The sequence below is a fragment of the Ursus americanus genome, chromosome 22, assembly GCF_024610735.1.
Source record: "Ursus americanus isolate L20-20 chromosome 22, mUrsAme1.1.p, whole genome shotgun sequence".
Lineage (NCBI taxonomy): Eukaryota > Metazoa > Chordata > Mammalia > Carnivora > Ursidae > Ursus > Ursus americanus.
In genome coordinates, this window is record NC_142148.1 from 49,483,487 (window position 1) to 49,503,251 (window position 19,765).

A 19,765-nucleotide genomic window follows, 5' to 3' on the forward strand; every position below is an offset into this window, starting at 1 on the left:
TTGCTACATCAATACCATTTCTATATGGGGATTTGTAGTGGGTACCCAACTTTTAATTAAGCATGTAATCTTTGCTGGAGCAAGATAGCAATGCACAGAATTTTTTTTTTTTGGTTTCTGGTTTGTTTTATTTACTCATTTACTCTTCCATTGATGATTTCAACCATGCAGGGAGAAATGGAAGTCTGGGGACCTAATAGCTCTTTGTTCTACCTGCAATTAACACAATACATATAGGCCATTTAGTCCGTAGCTTGGCCCCATGTAAGGTCTGTCTGTGCCTCAGTCTCCCCCCTTGTCAAATAAAGTTAATAATTTCAGGCCAATCTACAATATGTAGCCAGATTAAAGTAGCTAAGCAAGTTCTAAATGGAGCCATGACCATGAATGTGTGTCTCTCAGCCGATTGTCTTAAACACAGACTAATTTCTATAGAGAGAGAACAAATTCAAAGCAATTATCAAAATATAAAGGGTGGTGTGGGAAAGTACCTATCAAAATACTTGTCCTAGCCTATTAATGATGGGATGCAAGTAATGGCAGAGGAAACTTTACATGCCTGCTGAAAGCTGAAGTAGTTCATACATCATACTTGGAATAACCTTTACAAGGTAGACATTACCAGACCCATTTGACAGAGTAAAGAAACTGAGGTTCAAAGACAGGCTAAGTAACCAGCCAAAGTGATGCAGCCACAGGCTGCAAATCCAGATCAATGGTATCATCTTTGTATGTAAAAAAGAACATCTTTATTATCGCTTGAAGACGAAACAGGTGAAAAGCAAGAGTATTACATAAATATGCAAATAAAAATACAACAATAATGTCCATTCATTTCCTTCAAATAGTTTTCTTGATCTTAGCTAATTCCTGTCTTTCAGATCAGGAGGCCATTTTTTCTACGTAGACTTTTAAGTAGCAAATAAATAGTGTATATTACGTGTCAGGAACTAGGACCTTAACGAACTGTTTTTCTTTAAAGTCTTTACACCACAGTTGTTAGCGTAAGTTTACATTAGACATGACTAGAATTCCTCGACACATTGACAAAAACGTAGTCCCTACGGATAAAGATTGCAAAAATAAAGTACACTGGGTCATTCCATAAACAAATGCATCTACAAAAAACAACCTAATATCAAAGAACCTCTCTATGGTACAAAACTGAAGTCATAATGAGCTCAACGAAATGAAAAAAGAAAGTTCCTCAAAATAAGATACTGCACCTTAAAGTGAAACCACAATTACAGAGCCTTGAAAATGAACTATTTTCTCAGAATGGTAACAATGTAACAATCTCTGAGAAGCCAAACTGATCTAGGTTTAATTGATTCTGCCTTTACAAAATGGAGCGAACTTAATCCTGCAGACCAAGAACAAAAGTTCGAATTCTCTAGCACAGAAAAAGTCCCAGAGCATCAAATGCTTTAAAATACTGTTCAACTTTCCTTTATCAAAAATGTCCCTGCAGTAGGTGTTAATCAGTCACTACTAAGAACTCTGCACAACGCAACCTGTGTGTGCATGAGATTTTACTACAGGGAGGAGACACTTCAGTTTACCAAGGACACCACGCTTCACTTTCAAAAGTCTTGAAAACTAAAACTAATCCCTCTGAACAGTAAGTAATTAATTTACATTTCATTCCAAACTGAACAAGATAGTGTAACTCTCAAGGAATCCCAGACTGTGAATAACTTGGCAAAACCAGGTGTGTGTGTGTGTGTGTGTGTGTGTGTGTGTGTGAGCTTCTCAGAGGTACTTCGCAGGGTATAAATAGAAATAATTGGCAACTTTCAATCTCATGAGCAAGATCTTTATTTAAAATTCTCACATATAAAATGAATTCTTTTATGTCATATTTCTTCAAGTGACAGACACATTAAGACTATGTGTCCTAAATCGGGTGCTTTTTCCTCATTTTAAGAATAAAAAAGACATCTAGAGAAACAAGGTGTCCTTTTCTCAGCCCCTCAAAACACTACAGACAGCACAGGTGTTTGGTCCTTCACAAAAGTTAAGACTAAGTAGGGAAGAAAATAGAAAACAAAACACAGCCCAGCAAGGCAGCTAGAGATCACATGCAGCAGGTGACAGGAAGCCTCGTGGACACTTCACAGTCACAAGGATGAGCTTCATCTCAGGTCAACAGCGGGCCCCCCTGGGCTCCACAGAACCTCCACCCCGCAGTCCATAAAAACGAAAGAAGGCAAATAACTATCACTGCCATCCTGGCAATAAAGCAGCAGCCGCCTCCTTGAACCCAGGAAAGCCACCCCTCCCTCCGACAGGAGGAGCCCACGTCACACCAAGGACACGAAGAAACCCAAGCAGCCAGACCCAAAATAAAAATAAAAATAAAAAGAGGAGCATAGGAAGAGAGATGACAGCTAAATTAAATTTATCCTGGGAGCGCTCCGAGGCTCAGTGTATTTGAAGACTCCGACTAAAAGTAAAAATAAAATTTAAGGACAGGGGGCCCACAAAAGAGATGACAGTTCAATTAAGTCTGCTGGGAACACTTGGAGACTCAGTCACTTAGGGCGTCAGAGTCAAAAATTAAAGTTAAAAAACGAGAGGGGAGGTGACAGTTCAGTGTGTGTGTGTGTGTGCGCGCGTGTGTGTGTGTGTGTGTGTGTGTGTGTGTGTGTGTGTAGCACCTGGAGTGCAGGATTTGGTGGGGAGGGGAGAGAGTCAAGGCTCGGCCGGCCTCGAGAGTGAGTGTGTGTGTGTGTGTGTGTGTGTGTGTGTGTGTGTGTGTGTAGCACCTGGAGTGCAGGATTTGGTGGGGAGGGGAGAGAGTCAAGGCTCGGCCGGCCTCGAGAGTGAGTGTGTGTGTGTGTGTGTGTGTGTGTGTGTGTGTGTGTGTGTGTGTGTAGCACCTGGAGTGCAGGATTTGGTGGGGAGGGGAGAGAGTCAAGGCTCGGCCGGCCTCGAGGTGACCCGGCACGAATCCGGGGTAAGTTTACACTCTGGGCGACAGGGCAGAGCCCCAGGGCCAGAGTGCCCGCTGTCGGGGAACAATGCTGGGCCGGGAAAGTAGGGTCTCACGCCACCCCCACCGCACCCCACCCCCATACCGTCCGCATCCCAGGCCCGACCCTCGTCTGCCCACGTCCGGGCAGGTGCCCCCGAGCCCGGCGCCCCACAGCGCTCCTCACCCAGCAGCGCCCGCAGGTGCTTCTAACGCGTCAGCACGTCCTTCTTGGGGTCCAGCACCTTCTGGGGGGACTTCACATCTCCGTGGCTCCTTCAAGAGAACATCCCGCTGTGGGGAACCCGGCCCCGCCGGCGGGGCAGGAGGCGCTTGCCCCGCGGGAATCACTACATACGGTCTGTGTCGGCGCGTGTCCCGCGGGCCATTCGCCATTCTCCGCGGGGCAGCCGCCACAGCCTCTGCAACTGCCGCCACAGCCGCTGCAACCGCCGCCGCCGCTTCAACTGTGTCTCCACGAAGGAGGGGCGGGCCCAGTACGGCAAAGGGCGGGGCAGGAAGGCGGTGTCGGCGCGGAATCGACAGCCCCGCCCCGCGGGAGGTGCCGGCTGGCCCTTCGGGTGCGGCGCACGAGCACGCGATTTAGTTCCGCCTCCCGAGGGCGCTCTCGGCGCGCCGAGTAGGCACCGCGAATCAGAGGCTGGGACCATGAACACTCTGTACTACAAGTCCCAGGATGCACTGCGACAGAGCCCTCCAATCAGGTTGGCGAGTCTTAGGCACGATGGGAGTCAATGGGCTTGGTCTGAACACGTACTTCCTCCTCACCCCACTGTGTGCCGCAAGGCCCTTAGGGAAATGTAGTTCTCCAGGGAGCAAGACGCGGTGACTTACCTTTCCAGTGTCCCCCAAGCCACTGGATGGCATCTGCCCAGTCCCCCCACCACCCACCACCACCCCCACCCCTGAAGAGGTCCAGTGCTCCCAAAGCTTCACTCCTTGGGCCATACTTCCCACCGAGTTTCCTCTAGTGCCACGTGAAGCAGAACATCTCAGTAAGAAAATTTCAAGGCTTTTAAAATGAAAACTTTTTTTCCTTTTGACTTCTAGATTCACACCAAGGAGGGAAGTCCCTTTGACCACGCTAAAACCAGAGGTCCAATTTCACCCTAAAATAAATGGGTTTGGCGTCAGGAAGGGCATCCCTAGACGCTGGGTGAGGAGTCCAGCCAGTCCCCTTGGTTTGTGGGGTCCAACTTCACTTGGGGTATTAGGTTCCCTTGCTCAGAGGGCTCTTCAGGATCTTGTGTCTTGCTTTGCAGGAAGTGCACGTTCTCTGTGTTATGCAAGGCCGCATAGCAATCCATTAGCTAGAACCAGAACCTAAGGGACCTGACTTTCAGACTGGTATGTTTTTTAAGGCTAGGTGCCTGTAACCTGGAGCAAAACTTTGAGATGGAAAATGGCCTGGAGATTCCTTACAAGAGATCTGTAGGATTATTTACTGGCATCCGGATCCTTTGCTGCTCCAAATTTTGACAGCATTGGAGCAAGTACTTAAGCTGGCTGTTCTGCCACCACAGCACCTTTTCCTTTTCTGCCCCAAGGCTTTCTCTAACGCTAATGGAAGCCCATATAATCTATAGCAAGTGCTGGAAGGGCAGGGAATATGGGGAAGTTCATTCTTCTAAGGGTACCCCTCCACCAAAGGGAGTAGGGCCTGTAGGTAAACATCCCAACCCCTTATCCTTTGATGGAACAACTCTGAAGCATGTCCTCAGGAGGAGTGAGTCCAGTGGCCCATAGTAATGACTCATCTGAATGGGTCATCCCAATAACGGCCCAATAACACATCCTTTGTCACTATCCCTCGCTCCAGTTTTCTGTGACCACCTTCCAAATAGACTTTGGGAAGGCTCTGCTTTCGGGATTATCCAAACCAAGGCCCCCAGTCTTCTCCCCACGGTAAATGACACCACTCTTCTGGCACCTGGTTGTTCAAGACAAATACTACGTATGATCCTTGACTTTTTTCTTTCCACCTCATATCCAATCATACCCATTGGCAACTAACCTTCTCCCTCTCTCCATGCTTGACCCCATGCTGCCCCCACCCCTTGCTTGGATTTCCAACAATAGCCTCTTCACTTCCTGACTTCAGTTTCCAGAATGATCTTTTAAGATGTTATTCATGCCACAGTGCTCTCCCACTGAAAGCTTGTTGATGGTAATAATAATCAGGGCATTTGTGAAGCATTTTCTAGGTGCTAGAATCTGTTCTGAGGCTGTCAAGTGTATTAAACTCATTTAAACCTTACAAAACCCCTGAGAGGTAGGGACCACTTTTATCATTTTGTGATTTAGAGGAAAATTGAATATATAGTTACATAGGTGTTAAACAATTTGTCACTCTCCTTAACACGTGGCCTGCTTTACACCTTCTAAGTATTCAGAGAGTTGATGGCAACTTTTTTATGTCGCTGCATTACCAGTGAAAATGATTTTGCTGTTTATGGTTTCTGTTTGATGCACTCTGAAGGGGAGAGAAAAACCACTTCAAATTTACCAATCTGAAGCAAATTAGGCAGAATCCCAGGGGGAAGATGCAAACTACAATAAGAGAATCTAACTGTATTGCAAACATGAAATAACTTCACTGAAGAGAGTCAGGGAGGGGGATCGAGGGGAAGGTGTTGCCCCAAGTAACTTTGGAAATGCACGGAGTCTATACTCCTAAAGGCAAAAGGAACCGCACCAAACCTTGTGCTCTGTTTGATCAACTTATTTCTCATAGGGGAAGAGTTAACGAGTTTGATGCTGTTATACCTGTATATGGAACAGAACAATTACGCTGATGGATGGTGATGATGGGAGCCAGTTTCTCATTGTTGGAGTGGGAATTTGCATGTGAGCAAGGGGAGGAAGCTGGAATGAGCCACGTGGTAATGGGATGGAGTTAGAGGTATCAGTAAGAACTCATGTTTAACTCAAAGTAAGTACACATGGTAACAGATAGATATGTGTGTTTATACATGTATTTCTTTGCTCTGTCAGCTTGAGACAGCCTAGAAGCAATGACACCCTCATGGCAATGAACACGCCTAGTGCCCAGATCTTGGTTTCTAATACCACCGTCCAATGAAAGGAATCAGGGCTCCTTGGAGAAATCGCTTATTTTACAACTGGGGTGGGAAATAGACCAGATGAGCCTGGAGACTTATAGTGCTATAAAATAAAAAAGCACTAAAAAATGTAACACACACGCTGATGGGGGTATGTCAAAAGACCACAGTAGCCAGCTGAAAGAGATCTCAATGGCCAAAGCTAGAACAATGTGAGCAAGAAAATAAATAAAATGGTATTAAATAAAGCAGGAGTAAAATAAAAAATAAATATCTATGAGCCCATACTGAGTATGAGCCCATACAAGTAAATGATGAATAATTAATGGGGCAGAAGAGACAAAAGTCCCAGGCAGAATTTCAAGTAGGTTATGTGGGTAGTCCAGGCTCAACATGGTGGAGCACAACTCCCTACTCCTTAAGGCTGGGCTGCACACAGTGACCTCCTTCCAAAGAGCACTGTGTGGAAAGGGGAAATAAAAGAGGAGCTTTACAGTGGAGAAACCTGACCAACACTACCTTAGCCGGGTGCTCAAAGGCAAAATCAGCAGTCATATTCATGTCGATAGTGTGTGCCCTTGCTCTGAAGTGAGGAAGATGGCTCCGTGAGCTTCCTCCTGAAAACCCATCATCCCATTTTAATGGTGAGAAAAACAGCGGACAAATCTTCATAGAGGGACATCCTGCAATATACCTGGCCAGTAACTTCTCAAAACAGAAGACACGAATAGACACTTTTCCAAAGAAGACGTCCAGATGGCTAAGAGACACATGAAAAGATGCTCAACATCACTCAGCATCAGGGAAACACAAATCAAAACCATGACGAGATACCACCTCCCACTGTCAGAATGGCTAAAATTAACAACACAGGAGACAACAGGTGTTGGCGAAGATGCAAAGAAAGGGGAACACTCTTGCCCTGTTAGTGGGAATGCAAACTGGTGCAGCAACTCTGGAGAACACTTTGGATGTTCCTCAAAAAGTTAAATATAGAACTACCCTATGATCCAGCAATTGCACTACTAGGTATTAACACAAAGGATACAAAAATACAGATTCAAAGGGGTACGTGCTCCCCGATATTTATAGCTGCATTATTAACAATAGCCAAACCATGGAGAGAGCCCAAATGTCCATCGACTGGTGAACGGATAAAGAAGAGGTGCTGTATATATACACAATGGAATACTACTCAGCCATCAGAAAAATGAAATCTTGCCATTCACAATGGCATGGCTAGAGCTAGAGTATATTACGCTAAGTGAAATAAGTCAGTCAGAGAAAAACAAATACCATATGATCTCCGTGGAATTTAAGAAAACAGATGAACATATGGGAAGGGGCTAAAGGAAAAAAGGAGAGAGGGAAACAAGCCATAAGTGACTCTTAATGATGAGATCAAACTGACAGTTGATGGAGGGGGGTGGGGGGTGGATGGGCTAGACGGGTGATGGGTATTAAAGAGGGCATTTGTCATGATAAGCACTGGGTGTTGTATGTAAGTGAAAAATCACTGAAATCTACTCCAGAAACCAATATTGCACTGTAGGGTAACTAACAACATTAAATTAAAAAATAACTACCGAAGTCATCAAAAACAAAGGAAGTCTGAAAAACCGTCACAGTCAAGAGGAGCCCAAGAAGACATAGTGATCAAGTGTAATGTGGTCTCCTGGATGGGATCTTGGGACAGAAAAGGGATATTAGGTTAAAAATCAAGGAAATCTGAATAAACTGTTTAATAAGAATGTCAACATTAGTTCATTAATTGTAGCAAATGTTCAATTCTAGTGGAAGACGTTGATAATAGGGGAATCTGTGGGCAGGGGGCTATATTTTTACTACCTTTGCAATTTTTCTGTATATCTAAAACTGTTCTAAAAACACAAAAAGCAAATAAACAAATACAAAAACAAGGAAAAATAAAAGAGAAAGTAAATCGAGTTATACCACAGGTGCTTACATAGTACTTCGTGGAGATTTGACAATTTCTGGCTAAGCTCACATAAACCACCCGGACAGATAACTTGGATTTCGGGGGGGACAGTATTTGGATCAGAGTTATCTGGTCCCACTATCAGCAATGATCAAATTCAGAGTGGAAAAGCCAAATCTGAGCCGCGATTTGCAATGGGGAGACATCTTTGATCCATTTCCCACCCCTACAAGAAGCAAAGAAACAAGAGTTCTGAAATTTCTTTCTGGAAGCTTCTCTCTAGCAATGCAAGGAAAAAAATATTGAGAGGAAGAAAATAAGTCTGTAAGCAAGCTTCTGCAGTATGACTTAGGGGAAAAGCATTTTGAGGATAACTTCTGATTGACCTTAACTAAACCCTTCAGTGCTTGAGGAAGTCACTGATGGACTTTCTTTTTCACAACCCGAAGGCCTTATTGAGGCAAAGTTCATTACTGTAGATCTGGGAAATACATTGAATTTGCCTGCTGAAGCAAGTGGCTTCCCACCCCTTTGGCTTATTTGCTCTCTATAGATATGACGCGGCTGGGAAGACTCTGATCCTTCTTTGTGTCTGCAAGACCCCTCTACTATCCCAGGCAGGGTTGCTGAAGCCTCAGTGTGGCAGACAGGGGAGCTCGGGAGAAGCTGAAGCACTAATACTACCCTGATTGTTTTCACTTTCACTTAAGTATAATTAACAAAGAAATTTCTAAGATACTTAAAATGTGCCTCGTGGTGATTTGATAGATGAATACATCCTACAAGGGTTGCCACCATCTAATTAACACATCCATCAATTCCCATATTTATCTTTTTGGGGGGGGGGAGTTTAGAACATTTATGTTTTGCTCAATTAGCAAATTTCAATTAAATAATACAACGTGATCCACTGTAGTCACCATATGTTACATTGGCTCCTCAGACCTTGTTTATCTTATAGCTGAAAGTTCGTACCCTTTTACCAACCTTTCCCTACCTGCCCCACCCCCCACGCCTGGATGTTTTTGAGAAAAAAATGTCAGAGTTACTTTTAAATAAACAGTTATACAAACTTGAAAGATGATTGGTTCTACTTTCGATTTGCCTTCTCCGCCTCAATCGTTGTCGATCTGGGTTTCAGTCTGGATCCGGTGTTGTCAGAGCTCCACCCACGCGTCCTCGGGCCCTTTGCATTTTCTGGCGCACCTGCTCTTGGGCTGGCTTCACCTTCCACAGCCGCCTCCTGAGCCTCTTCGGCAGGGCTGTTCCCAAACTGTGGGAACTCACTTTGCCTGCAGACAGAAAACACAAACGCCTGGGGATTTACTGCCCCTGGGGGCAGCCCTGACCTGTGACTCACTGGGGTTGGGGTGGGGTGGTCCAGGGGTGGAGACGGGGGCTGGCCACCCTGATTGGTCAACTCCAAGTGTGCCCTTCACCAGGGCTGAGCCAAAGTGGCCCTCGGTGGGATTTTCTTGACATTTTACTGGTTTAGTCTTGCTCCCTTCTCTGGTCTACTACCCCAGTTGCAGTTTTGGCCCGAATATCCTGTGCTAACGAAGCCCTGTGTTCTATCACATAGAGCAGAGCTGCTCAGCTTTGGCACTGCCGACATGCTCATGGAGCATGCTCATTCGAGCCAGGTCGTTCTTTGTTGTGTGGGGCCGTCCTGTGCATTGTGGGATGTTCAGCAGTATCCCTTGCCTCCACCTGCCGGATGCCCTAGTATCGCCCCTCCCTCTCGCGCTGTGATCCAAATGTTTCCAGACATCCACAAATATCCCCTGCTGGCAAAATCATCCCCCTGTGAGAGCCACTGGCATAGAGGTTGCTTTAGCCTGAATGTGTCGTCCCCCCTCCACACCCATATGTTGAAACCTAACCCTCAGTCAGGAGGTAGGGGCCTTTGGGAGGTGATTAGGGCAGAGTCCTCATGAATGGGATTACAGTTCTTACAAAAGAGGCCTGAGTGAGTTCCCTAGCCCTTTCCACCACCTGAGGATACAACAGAAGTCAGAGACCCTGAAGATGCCTGCCCCCAACCATGCCAGCACCCTGATCTCAGACTCCCAGCCTCCAGAGCTGTATGCGGTATATACCAGAGAAACAATTTCAGTCCAGCAGAGGTGCCAGAGGTGACGAGAGGTGAGGGTATAAAATAGAGGGAGAATCAGCTCCAGCCTCCAGACCAGCAGCAGTTATGGGGATTATAGCTGATCTCACTGCCCTTCCCCTTCTGTTTTCCCAGGGGATGCCCAAAGCAGAATCCTGGACAAGCTTGTTCTCCAGATGGGATGAATGTCTATTTCAGCAACTGGACTTGAGTCTCTTTCCCTGCTGCCAGAGGTCTTGATTGCTGATGGGTAACGGCTAAATCCCTCTCCAGGCGTTGCCTTGGCTGAAGGGAGCCACTTTACTCAAGGTTACACCCACCCCCTCCCTGAAGGCAGCCCATGTCCAGTGACTGGTCAATAAAGGGGTACAAAGGTCTAGTCCTTTTGAAGATTTGGATCTTTAACCCTGGAACATTTTCATATTTTATCTCTCTATCTATGTATCTATCTGTTTTCAGTATGTTCTTTTTATTTAAAAAATTGAGTATAAAACCATAAGAGACTAGGGACTCCGGGAAACAAACTGTGGGTTACAGAAGGGAGGGGGTGGGGGGGATGGGGCAACCGGGTGGTGGGTATTAAGGAAGGCATGGGTTGTGATGAGCACCGGGTGTTATACATAACTAATGAATCATTGAACACTACATCAAAAACTAAGGATGTCACATGTGGTGGCTAACTGAACATATTTTAAAAAATTGAGTATAGGTGACACACAATGTCACATTAGTTTCAGGTGTGCACTGTAGTGATTCAACAAGTTTATACATGGTGCTAAGTTCACCACAGTGTGGCTGCCATCTGTCACCAAACATCACTATGACAGTATCATTGATGAGATCTGTATGCTGTGTCTTTTATTCCTGTGACTTGGTCATGCCATCACTGTAGCCTCTATGTCCTTCACCCATTTTGCCCAACCTCCCAAACCCTTCCCCTCTGGCAATTATCAGTTTGTTCTCTGTGTTTGTAGGTCTGGTTTTGTTTTTTGTTTGTTTATTCATTTGTTGTTTCAGAGTCCCCATATGAGTGAGATCATACGGCATTTGTCATACTCAGTCTGACTTACTCACTTAGCGTAATACCCTCTAGGTCCAGCCATGTTGTCTCAAACTGTACAACCTCATCCTTTTTATGGTAGTGTAATATTTGTGTGTGTGTGTGTGTGTGTGTGTGTGTGTGTGTGTGTGTGACATCTTCCTTATCCATTCATCTATTGACGGACACAGGCTGCTTCCGAATCTTGGCTATTGTAAATAATGTTGCAGTAAACACAGGGTGTATATGTCTTTTCAAGTTAGTATTTTTGTGTTCTCTGGGTAAATACCTACTAGTGGAATTACTGGATCCTTTGGGAATTCTATTTTTAATTTTTTTGAGGAAACTCCATACTGTTTTCCACAGTGGCTGCACCAATGTACATTCCCACCAACGGTGCATGAGGATTCGATTTTCTCCATATCTTTACCAGCACTTTTTATTTCTTGTCTTTTTTATTTCAGACATTCTGACGGGTGTAACACGATGTCTCACTGTGATTTTCATTTGCGTTTCTCTGCTGATCAGTGATGTTGAGCATCTTCTCGTGTGTCTGTTGGGCATCTGGGTGTATGTCTTCTTTGGAAAAACATCGATTCAGGGCATCTGCCTGTTTTTTTCCATTGGATTAGTGGTTTGTTTGTTTGTTTGTTTGTTTGTTTGTTTGTTTTTGGTGTTGAGTTGTAGAAGTTCTTCATATATTTTGGCCAGATTAGCCTATTAGCAGATATATCACTTGAAAATATCTTCTCTCATTCAGTAGGTTCTTTGTTTTGTTGGTGGTTCCCTCATTGTGCAAAAGCTTTTTATTTTGCTGTAGTCCCAACAGTTTATTTTTTATTTTTTTAATAATATTTTTTATTATATTATGTTAGTCACCATACAGTACATCCCTAGTTTCTGATGTAAAGTTCCATGACTCATTACTTGCATATAACACCCAGTGCACCATGCAATACGTGCCCTCCTTACTACCCATCACCAGCCTATCCCATTCCCCCCCTCCCCAAGCCCTCAGTTTCTTTCCCAGAGTCCATAGACTGTCATGGTTCATTCCCCCTTCTGTTTATCCCCCCCCCCTTTTTTGCTTTTGTTTCTATTGCCATAGGAGATGTATCTAGAAAAATGTTGCTATGGCTGATATGTTCTTCAATTTTTTTTTTCTCTCTTCCTGGGTTACTATTTTGGATGAAACTTCTGTGACTCTTATCTATGGACTCATATTTTCTAAGGCTTTGCCCTAGGATCTGGAAAACTTTTCTCCATTTATCTTCTACTTCATCTATTGAAATTTTTACTTCCATAATCATTTTTTAATTTCTAAAAACTCTTTCGTGTTTATGTGATTGTTCCTTTTACTCATAACACCCTGTTCCTATTACATAGATGTATAATAAGTTTGTTCTCAAGTTCCTGTCTTTGTTTCTTTCAGAATCAGTTTTTTCTTTGTTTTGGTTTCTCTCTCTCTCTCTCTCTCTCACACGCACACACACACACACACGTGCGCGCACACGCACACACACACACAGCTGATTTGCTGTTTGCTGTCGAGACAGCTGGTCAGTATTACGTCCAGACGCTCTCCTGGGTGGAAAGTGCACCTGAGTGCTGTGACTGCTCATAGACAGACGTTGCTCCAGGATATTGTGAGGAACACTTTCCATTTGCCCTTCCTGCCACCCTGTCCCGATCCCTCCTGATCTCTGCCCTCCCAGTTGTGTTTGGTCAACGAGGCACGCTGGTAAGAGACGAGACAGAGAGAACAGAGTGTGGTCTGTGCGTTTACTTTCCTGTCTTCCTCCCCGCATGTTGTTTCGGGTTGTCTGTGCTCATCAGCAGAAGGTCTCAGATCTTTTCAAAATGACTCACCCTCCAGCTTTTGCTGACTGCTCCCTGCCCTCGTCTCTTCAACTGGGGGTTATGACAGCCCTGCTGCTTCTGGCCTTGGATCTAGCACCATCCCCTGTCTTCCCAGTACCCCCCCCCATGACTTTCCTTATTAGGACTCACCTTACCTTGACCTCCCTAGAAGGCAGAGCCAGAGGCAACATGCCATTTTTACCAGAGAGTTCAATCCCAGAGCAGAGGAATAAGGAAATGGGGTTAAGGAGGGGGAGCTGGTACTAGGAGACAGGATGATGCCGGCTGCCACTGAGTACGCTGGTTGCTCAGTCCTAAGAACAGGACTATGTTCTCAGATGGGGTGGAAGGAAGACAGGCTGTCCGGGGGAAGACGGGGGCAAAGGTTTGTCCACCAGCTCCCATCTCCCGTTTGCCAAAGAGCAGTAACTCCACAAGGTGCTCATGTCCCAGCACTTTCAGGCGGCACGTGGCGGGCTCCAGCATGGTCTCCTAGTGTCCCAACTCAGTCTGCTCATTAAGCCCCAGGGTGAGAAGTAAAAGGTGTGCTGGGCAGGTGTGAGGCATGTGCTGGCTGATGGCACCAGTGCGGTGGTCCTAAATGTTGGACGACTGGCTCTCCATTTCCATGGTGTGAATTCTCCCCACGGCTGATTTCAATATAGATGCGGAAAAACGGTGTCTTGTATGGTATGTTCACCATAACGGGTACAATAGGCATCATACAGATACAATAGAATATACTCCAGAGTATAAATAATAGTAAAATGTAGCGAAATAGGTAAAAAGTAATGAGTTTTGAATATTCACTGCCTTTGTTTCTTATATAATTTATTTAGTTGTAAGTTTATAGAACTTAATTTTTAAATAACGGCTGTTTTAATCCTCCCAAGCCAGTAAGGACTGGCTCCACAGACGTTACTGAATTGCATCTGCAAAAAGGCAGTTGGAGCCTGTCAAGTGGCCACTGAAGCAGTGGCTGGACCAAGAAACAGTTGAGGCCCAGAGGACCTGAAGCAGTGTTAGCGGAGTCTGGTGCAGTCCCTTACAGCGAAGCCCACTGTGCATTATTCTAATTGGGGTGTCAGGACCTAATGACACAACTGAGTAGGTTTAGGCCAACTGGCAAGTTGCACACTCTGCAGAGGCCAGAATTGGAGGTTGTATTTGAAAAGCACCGACAACCACTCATGAGAACACACCCCTCCCAGTACCTGCAGATTTTTCAGAGAAGGGTCCCCAGATTTCGAGCGGGATTCTGCACATGGGAGATAGGGACTCTCAGGAGCAGTTTTGTAAACATTCCTCACTTCCACTGTGTCTGGCTCCATTCCTTACTCCCCACCTCCACCAGACCTGCCGGTTCACAGACCGAAGCCTCTGGAATCCCGACAACCAGTCCAGCCCCCATGTCCCAGCAGCAATCTCTTAGGGTAAAGTGGGCAGCGGCTTCTTTCTCTCTGTGGGTCCACACATTTCCTGTGTTTGCTATTTCCAAGAAATGTGTTGAAATCTCTCAACTACCCGTCGCTAACTTTCTAGGTCTCTTTAATTTTATGGGTAAATTTATTTAATTTTTTTGCGCTCTGAACCTGTTACCTCATTTGGGTGTTAGGAAGCAGACGAGACAAACACAGACGGTAGATCGTTTGCTTTTAATGGAGAAAGGGCTTCCATGTGATTAAGTAAAGCACGTGAGTGCTTGATTTTCACGAGTGTGACTACTTATTTATATCGTTACTTATGAGGGAGAGAAAAGCAAGCAGACAAATTAGTAAACACCTTTGAATTCACAAATGGCCACCTGTTCTCAGAGGATCCACGATAAAAATCTCGGCTCAATGAAAACAGTCAGTGCACTTGAAATCTCCAACACGGACTTGATTTCTGACCTACGGCGGCTCAGCAAACCTGACGTTCACGCTTCCCACCTGTTAAATAGGCTAATGGTGCTTCTGAACGTGGCACGAACTTCAATGACCGAGATCGTTCCCAAAGATTTATAAACTTACACCTAAAGCCCTAAATTAGGAACTAACAGATTAAAAAGAGGGATAAAAACAAAGAGAAAAAGAGGTAGAGAGAGACTGAATCCTGTTGTGAATAAAGAGGTTTTGTCAATCGGCCGGTAGAGATTATGAAGAATAAGAGCAAAATGACAAATCGGCCACAACTTCAAGCGACATCACTAAAAGTTTGCCTCATGTTTTCATCCGATTTTAAAATCTAACCTCATCATTGTGTTAGTGAGGCACTTTAAGAAAAAAAAATTCGGGATGCCTGGGTGGCTCCATTGGTTAAGCGTCTGCCTTTGGCTCAGGGCTTGATCCCGGAGTCCTGGGATCGAGTCTCGCACCGGGCTCCTCGCTCAGAGGGGAGCCTGCTTCTCCCTCTGCATGCCACTCCCCCTGCTTGTGCTCGTGCTCTCTCTCTGACAAATAAATAAATGAAATCTTAAAAAATAATTCTTATTCAAGAGCAGTTACCATGTAGTGTCATATTAGTTTCAGGGGTACGATATCAACAGTTTACATTATTCAGCGCTCATCACAAGCGACCTCTTAATCTCCTTCACCTATGAATTATCCAACTGAATTCCTGCTTTTCCTTCATTTTTCGTAGGAAATAGAGGCTGTAGCCATTCACCTAGAGTGCTGATTCACCCATAGACTCATTTTCCTTTAAAGCAGCTTTTGTCTCTTTGAGAAGGGGTTTTCTTAGCAGGTGGGAGCTCAGACAGACTACGGTTAGCAGCTACAGCCTGACTTCTTGACCAGGGGCTCTGGGAGGAGTCGCTCCAATCATATTGTTTGTGAAAGAGCTTTCTCTTCCTGGTGACCGAGATCATATCTTCAAAGTATCACATCTTTAAAATAAAGGTCCACGTGCCCGGAAGGAAGCTGACAAGCCCACGCAGCTAAGCGCTCCATCACCGTGTCCAGGAATGGAGCAAGGGCGTGACCCGCCAGGTGCCCAGAGGGAGCTGAGGCCAGACCCCACCTCCCAGCCCTGAACAGGGCCTGTCCACCTGTCCTGATTCCTGGTGCATATACTCTGAAGATCATTAGAAAGCTTTTTAAAATCCACCAAATGAAAAACGTATCACTGCCCCCTTGTTTATCTGTTCTCGTATTAGAGCAAATGGAGAAAACAAGCCTGGGGACTTAAAAGTGCAATAAGCCGGATCCTGGCAACATACACAGACGTGGGAGTGACTATTTCAGCACAGGCCGGAGTGAATAAACTATCCATGTTAACAGGAAAATTACAGGCTAACTTCCATGAAAACATTCGAGTTTAGGTTCTCTTACCAGTTCCTGGGTGGTTTTTAAGGCATTCATAACCACGTATGCTGTTGGGCTGAAACAAACATTTTTGAACCTTAAAAAGTGCCCTTTGTTTCTCCTATCGTTTCCAAATCTTAATAAACCATCAGTCTCCACTTTGTGGAAAGGGAACTCAAGCAGAGAAATGGAGTAGGTCTCCTAAAATTTTTTTCAAGCATAGTTCCAGGGCCTCATGGAAATGGGTTTATCAACCCTTGTCTGGGTTTCTGAGTTCAGACCACTGTCTACTCTCCTAATTAGTATGATTTCTTTCCTTGTAATGAGTCTGACACTTCCATTGCCCCATAAGTTGCTCAAGAAGACCTCAAGGATAATAGTAAGAGGTAGAACCAGAGAGTCTGCTGTCAGAGATCCTGCCCTAAATCGTGTTAAAAGGCTGGGTGGAAGGAGCAATCAGGCTTGATCGTAGACCATCTGGGAGGAAGTAGAAAGTCACCGGAAGTGGCATGCTGGCAAATCTGGGCAGGAGTCCAAGATAATTGTCTGTTTGGTATTATCTTGAGGCAGGACTGAGAAATAAGTGACACAAAAGCTGGAAGGGAAGATTGGAGCCAAGTATGGAGACCCTTCAATGCCAACCATATCCATTAGCAATTGGGTCAGCCACTGTGACAGAGATCCAAATTCTGTAGCTTCAGTATATTAGGTGGTAACTCTCTCATGGATAAGAAGTCAGGAGGTCGGCTCTCTAGAACTGGTATGACAGCTTCAGGGACCCAGGCTCCATCTACTTTTCTGATTCTCCACCCTTGAGGCTATCTGTTGGCAGTAGGCGCCCCCACCATCTTGTCCATGTTGTAGGTCTGATCCTGAGAAGGAGAAGCAAAAGGATGATAGGCCATGCCTCTTCAGGTGAGTTAGCTCCCCTACGAGAGTTTTCTTAAGGAAGCCCCAGGGATTCCACATACAGCTCTGAGACCACCCCTGGCTGCAAGGGAGGCTGGTCAGTGCTCTTTTCTAACGGGGCATTTCTTCCTGGAATAAAATCAGTGTCCTAAGACATGAAGGAAGAATGGATGTTGGTAGCAGTTTCGAGCTCACCAGCCTAAGGAGCGCAAACCATTTTCTTCGGCAATGGGAAGTTGTTGGAGGATTCTGAGGAGAGAGGAGAGGGGATTGGGTCAAGGAGATGAAATGGCAGGGGGTGTGCGGAGCAAGTGGAGAGGGGAGAGCAGAGGCGATGCTGTGTGGATGTGCACAGAGCGGAACGTGGACAAATACACTCCAACCACTCATTGTCACCTGGGAAACTGAGGCAGCTGGATGGCACTGCTTTAAGAAATGCCATCCCTGCAGCTCTTGAGGTAACAGGGCTGACTGTTCACTGAATGTCTTTAGCTAGAATATGAAGAGCCAAGTCAACTGCCATGTGAGTAGCAGTGTTATCTATCAAGCTCGGTGTCATTTCTTCTTTAACACAAATGTATTCCTTCCATAAAGCTACCCTAGAACACTTTCTCTTCTGTCCTTTGCACTCATTTTGACACTAATATAATGCCTTATAATTAAATCATATTGAAACCTTCTTCAATTTAAACTATGTACAAACAGACTCGGAAATTCTGTCATGCTTAGCACATCGGCACCAACTCATATGCAATTCGTAGTCACAATTGAACAGGTATTTAGATCAGTGAGATGTTGATGAGCTTTATGGCTCAAAAAACAAAGCCCAGATACGTGAAGTAAACACAGCAGTAATAAATAAAGAGGACGGGCTAACGCACACATGATTTACAATAAATCATAGACTCCATTGTTGGTCTGATGTGACATTTGAATACAGTTATTCTAATGTTTACAGGCTTATTTTAAGGTTTACTATCTGGATTTGGAATGTTGGGATTTCTGAGATGTTTCAGTGATTTATGGAGACAAAGGGATGGAGTATTTGAAGTTGGAATTGTTCTATACATGGCATGGTTTCCTGCCTTGGTTACCCACTCTGAGGATATTTGAAATTGTAAGGTTTATGTTTGAACTACGATAATTTTCTTTCAAAAAGGGCCACGTAAGTGGTATGATGTAGTTCGTAGTCATCAACACTGAAATTCAAAGACGGGCGCTATTGCAAGGAATAGTTAGAAACGGCCAGTTTTCAGGTCACAAAACACTCTTGAGGACTTTCGGGGACTGAGCTGTGTGAAAAAAGGCATCTCTGTGTTGGCTGTTTAGAGGTTAGCAAAAAATAAATCAACCTACAGAACACGTCATATCTGCCACTGACTCAGCCCCTCACCATAGGAAGACTTACATGTTTCCAATCCCACAAAGACATAACATCTTTTGTGTTTTAAAACCTAGGTTTCTTGTGAAAGGACATGATTCCACTTCCAAGTGCACATATAGAAGTAGAAAAGAATTCTTTTTTTGTAAGATAAAACACAGATTAAATATTTATTGAATAATAACTTCTCAGCAAAAGTTTTCGTTTTCAGTAAACAACAAAATCACATGTTAATCCATACTTTTCCATACCATATTCTTTTTTCAGAATCACAAGCAACATTTAAATATAAACCTTCACATCTAAATTAAAGGCTCTTCTGAATCATTTTGGCCATAACAGCTCTCTACAGATTACATACTGCTCTCCTTAGAACCTATGTTCTTCATCTTTACTTTTCTTTTTTTTAAATTAATAATATTTTTTTCAAGATAAAAAGCTTCTGCACAGCCAAGGAAACAGTCAAAAACAAAAACAAAAACAAAACAAAACAAAAAAACTAAGAGGCAGCTCACGCAATGGGAGAAGGTATTTGCAAATGACACTCCAGATCAAAGACTAGTATCCAAGATCTACAAAGAACTGCTCAAACTCAATACACGGGAAACCAATAATCAAATCAAAAAATGGGCAGAAGATATGAACAGACACTTTTCCAATGAGGACATACAAATGGCTAACAGACACATGAAAAAATGTTCAACATCATTAGACATCAGGGAAATTCAAATCAAAACCACATTGAGATACCACCTTACGCAGGTCAGAATGGCAAAAATTGACAAGGCAGGAAGCAAGAAATGTTGGAGAGGATGTGGAGAAAGGGGATCCCTCTTACACTGTTGGTGGCAATGCAAGTTGATACAGGCACTTTGGAAAACAGTGTGGAGGTCCCTTAAAAAGTTACAAATTGAGCTACCCTTTGATCCAGCAATTGCACTACTGCGTATTTACCCCAAAGATACAGACGGAGTGAAGAGAAGAGCCATATGGACCCCAATGTTCATAGCAGCATTGTCCACGATAGCTAAATTGTGGAAGGAGCCGAGATGCCCTTCAACAGGTGACTGGATTAAGAAGAGGTGGTCCATATATACAATGGAATATTATTCAGCCATCAGAAAAAACGATTTCCTGACATTTGCAGCAACATGGACGGGGCTGGAGGAGATAATGCTAAGCG

At 44.5% G+C, this 19,765-nt stretch overlaps 1 protein-coding gene and 1 long non-coding RNA gene across 2 annotated transcripts in view; both read right to left on the bottom strand.

Annotated features, from left to right (window-relative positions):
* The window catches only part of LOC123800949 (uncharacterized), a 30,537-nt gene extending 27,114 nt beyond the window's left edge, over positions 1-3,423 (bottom strand). The window contains exon 1 of the long non-coding RNA XR_015721031.1: positions 3,162-3,423. This is a non-coding gene — a long non-coding RNA (uncharacterized LOC123800949). The remainder of the gene's footprint in view (positions 1-3,161) is intronic.
* The window catches only part of LOC148108112 (ral GTPase-activating protein subunit alpha-2-like), a 126,043-nt gene that overhangs the window by 50,753 nt on the left and 55,525 nt on the right, over positions 1-19,765 (bottom strand). The window lies entirely within an intron of this gene.